We start from the raw sequence: 4815 nt of genomic DNA on the forward strand, positions 1-4815 counted from the left end.
TCTACATGTAGACAGAATCAAATATATTTGTATTCAATGTGAATACACTGTGATACCATGAGTTTTTACTTCTATATGTAAACATGATCAAATATACTTGTATTCAATGTGAATACACTGTTATATTATGAGTTTATACTTCTACATGAAAACAGAATCAAATATACTTGTATTCAATGTGAATACACTGTTATATTATGAGTTTATACTTCTACAGGTAAACAGAATAAAATATACTTGTATTCAATGTGAATACACTGTTATACCATGAGTTTTAACTTCTATATGTAAACAGAATCATATATACTTGTATTCAATGTGAATACACCGTTATTTTATGAGTTTATACTTCTACATGTAAACAGAATCAAATATACTTGTATTCAATGTGAATACACTGTTATATTATGAGTTTATACTTCTACATGTAAACAGAATCAAATATACTTGTATTCAATGTGAATACACTGTTATTTTATGACTTTAAACTTCTACATGTAAACAGAATCAAATATACTTGTATTCAATGTGAATACACTGCTATATTATGAGTGTATACTTCTACATGTAAACAGAATCAAATATACTTGTATTCAATGTGAATACACTGTTATATTATGAGTTTATACTTCTACATGTAAACAGAATCAAATATACTTGTATTCAATGTGAATACAGTGTGATACCATGAGTTTTTACTTCTATATGTAAACAGGATCAAATATACTTGTATTCAATGTGAATACACTGTAATATGATGAGTTGATACTTCTACATGTAAACAGAATCAAATATACTTGTATTCAATGTGAATACACTGTTATATTATGAGTTTATACTTCTACATGTAAACAGGATCAAATATACTTGTATTCAATGGGAATACACTGTTATACTATGAGTTTATACTTCTACATGTAAACAGAATCAAATATACTTGTATTCAATGTGAATACACTGTGATACCATGAGTTTTTACTTCTATATGTAAACAGAATCAAATATACTTGTATTCAATGTGAATACACTGTTATATTATGAGTTTATACTTCTACATGTAAACAGAATCAAAAATACTTGTATTCTATATGAATACACTGTGATACCATTAGTTTTTACTTCTTTATGTAAACAGAATCAAATATACTTGTATTCCATGTGAATACACTTGTAATAGTTTCTAGACTGTGTATTTGCCAGTAAACTAACTCTACTTAACTCGATACAACCATGCGCTTACATACCAAAAGATTGAAGGTTAAGAAAGGAGGGGTTTACAATAACTTTTACTTTTGTCATAAACTATTATCCGCAAGGAAGGTTGCATTCGTAACGACCTTCTTGCTGGGTGGGGCTGCTGTTGCTGGGAGAAGTTGCTGCGGTCTATTACATTCCTTCCCCCCTTCGGCAAGAAGAAATTGGTCCTCCAATTTTCCTATTTTTCTTCTGATTTTCTTCTTCTCCTTACTTCTCTTCGGCATGTGGCGTGGCAATGGTTAGGTGAAAACTTGTTTTTACCCGTCATTTACTTTCTTTCCTTCACCGTTATTCTTGTTTGTTGGGCTATAGTATGAGGCACAAAATACAAGATATGTTTCCTGTACCGTTATTCATTGTCTTTAGGCTAATAAAGTGTTAGTTAATAATTGATGGTCTACGTTCTTTTTTACTGGAATGCTACTACAGATTTCAATCATTCATCAATCATCTTTCTTGTATGCTTTTCTTCTCTTTTCTTCCTTCAGTTTTTTCTTGACGCTCTTTTACGTCGGTTTTTTGTTTTCCTGTCTTCGTTCGTTTTTGTGTTTGCTCGTTGTTGCTTGTAGCTATTTTTATATATATTTATTTTAAAGGTTAGTTGTTTTTAGATTCAGTTTCCGTTGAGCATCTGCAAAGGTCTTCCCATACCATTCCATAACCCACAACGTAAGTGCAAGTCGTGTGTTTTCCTGTGCATTTGCGAGCTTGATCGGATTCCCAGTTTTCTTCCATAATAGGGTAAATATTACGTTGTTTCGGCGCGCTTGGTTGAGCTGTGCGTAATTGTGTGGGTCTTTCCATGGTAAGAGGTGTAGGAGCCGTCATCCTAGTGAATGGTTGTTCTATTATTTCTTCTGGTGGTTGAGTGCTTGAATTTGGGATCATTGAAGTTAATTCATGCGCTTCTTCCATATTGATTCGATATCGTCTTAATCTTCTAGCTTGGCGATTTTTTTCCATGATTCTTGTGAAAGGATCACAAATGATCAATATGCGTAGGCATACTATGAATATAATGAATCCGATAATAGATAGGATAAGAATTTTTAATGTGTTGAACCATGAGAACATAGTTCCTAACGGATTATCCTGTTTTTCTGACATCACTATGTCAGAAATTGATTTTGAATTTGATTCCTGCATTAGGCCTACTAAATCGTTTAGGATATTCAATTGCTCCATTTCCATTGTTTCATGCGCTGGATGGCTCTTCAAACTGTAGTCGAAATCATTCAAGTGCAACTCTTCGAACTCTGTGATAAGGTCTAAGTTCGGCATGTGAATGCTTGCTTTTTGTTTTACCCATTCTCCGTCTGTTGAATTATGTTCCCAGGTGTGATGGAATCCATTTAAATTTACCAAATGAGTTTTCCGAAAGCAATCGGAATATGGGTGTATGGACCATCCATCTACTCCAATTGTGCAGTTTTTATCTTCATAGGTAAAGAATGGTTGAAATCCACATTTGGATTCTTTTGCGGAGATGAAAATCCGTTTGGTTTCACATTGTTAAAGTGTCATCGCTTGTCCGAAGCCTTGCAGTCTCGTACAGATGGGTAATCCAAGCGCTGAAGCAGCAAGAATTCCGTTACTTTGAGCTAAAATCACCGCTTGAGTTTTCTTTATCGTTGATAGTTGACAATATACGTCGCGGATTTCTTTTGCAAGTTTGTTTTCGTGTTCTGTTTCTATACTTATTTTATATTGCTCATGCATTTTTGAAATTTCGAATTTAATCTTGTCACCGAATTCTTCTATATTTTGGGGTAGACCGCTTTCTGTTTCGTCTTTTATTGGTACCTTCGGTACTTGTTCTAGTGTTAAACATGCTGCCTCGGGTATTTCTTGCTGAGCTGTTTGTTCAGTGTCATCAATAATTTCCATTATTGCATCTTCCATACTGGTGTGATTTTTCGTAACTGGAGGATCTTCTATTTTTTCAGTTGTTGTGGGAGGTGTTGTTGAATTGCGTATTGATTCAGTTGTTGTTGTCGCTATAGTTGTCGTTGATGATTGTGCAGTGGACGTGGTTTCAGTTGTAGTTGATGGCAATGTAGGTTCAGTACTTGGAGTTGTAGGCCTAGTGGTTGTAGTTGTTGGATCAGTAGTTGTAGTTGTAGCTGTGGTAGTTGTAGTTGTAGGCAGGGTGGTTGTAGTTGTAGGCTTATTTGTTGTAGTTGTAGGCGTAGTAGTTGTAGTCGTAGACTTTGTTGTTGTAGTTGTAGGCGTAGTAGTTGTAGTAGTAGGCTTATTTGTTGTAGTTGTAGGCTTAGTTGTGGTAGTCGTAGGCTTAGTTGTGGTAGTCGTAGGCTTAGTAGTTGTTGTAAGCCTAGTTGTCGGTAATGTGCTTTTAACGGTCGTTTTTATGGCTGTTGTGGCTATTGTTGTTTTAATTGTGGTTGTGCTTAATTTTGTAGTTGGTTTTACTATCGTTGTGGTGCTTGAAGTAGATGAAATAGATTTTTGTGTGGTGGGCGTGGTTAAGTTTTCGTTGTTTGCTTTACTTTCTCTTTTGAGAAGAGGGGGTATAAGTGGGAGTTGTGTTCCGTCCAATGATTGTTGAGTGTGAAGCGCTATAATGGCTGCTGCTGAAAGCGTCCGTATTTGGTGCGGGTTTCGATATTCGAAGTTAAACTGTTGTTTTCTACTTGAACCGTGGCAATGTCCTAAACTCAGACGTCCTACTTTTAGTGTGAGACATTTTCTGTCTGACGCCGGTGAATGTAGGCCAGTTCTGTCTGTTGCCATGAGCTGTCCTGTGTGTTTGAAAGTGCCCCAAATTGAACTGGTGTTGGCGCATTCCTGTAGAATAAGCATCGTTGTGTTTGCCTTGACGCAAGCATTAGTGTTGAACGGTCTAATGGTGAAATCAGACGTATACTCGAAAGCTTGGCCTTTGTTAGTTGCTTTACTGCAGTTTCCTACGGATACTTGTGATTGCACCAGGGGATCGTTACTTGTGATAAATGTTTTTAGTTCTTCTTGACATTTTGTCCAATCTGTGTCACAATCTTCCATGGTTAGTTGTTTTTCAAGCCCATGATGTGTGACACATTTCCCGTTCGCATATTGTCCATTTTTCAACAATCCCCAGGCGATCATGTCCCAGATGATGTTACCACTGCCGTGATTTGCTTTCAAGATACCGCCAAATATGGGTGAGTTGATTGTGGTTGTAATTGCTCTTCGTTGTTCTAATCGGACTTCTTGAATATCCTGCAATGTTACGTCGGAAAAATTTTCTATAACATCCGGATTGGTACTTATTGTTTGAAAGAACCACTGCTGGTTTTTTCTGGTATCTCTTTCCAAAGCACACTTTTCCAATTTTAAGGTTTCGTCGACCCCTACGGTAAGACACATTTCTGATTCTTGGGAAATTAGATAGCTATTCTCTTTTTCTAAAATCCATCTCGTTGATTCCTCTGAACAGGCTGCAGCAAATATGTAATCGTGTGTTGTCTCCGTGATGCAGGTATGAGTATTTTGTATGCGTATCTTTTGGTCGACAATGTACTCAAATTTCGATCCTGATGGGAGAGGGTCGTCCTTTGA

General features: G+C 36.2%; 1 pseudogene; it reads right to left on the minus strand.

Moving 5' to 3' along the window:
- Nucleotides 1-2190: 2190 nt before the first annotated feature.
- On the minus strand, nucleotides 2191-4542 carry LOC123473707 (annotated as a pseudogene).
- Nucleotides 4543-4815: the final 273 nt, after the last annotated feature.

This window comes from Daphnia magna, linkage group LG1, assembly GCF_020631705.1.
Source record: "Daphnia magna isolate NIES linkage group LG1, ASM2063170v1.1, whole genome shotgun sequence".
NCBI lineage: Eukaryota > Metazoa > Arthropoda > Branchiopoda > Diplostraca > Daphniidae > Daphnia > Daphnia magna.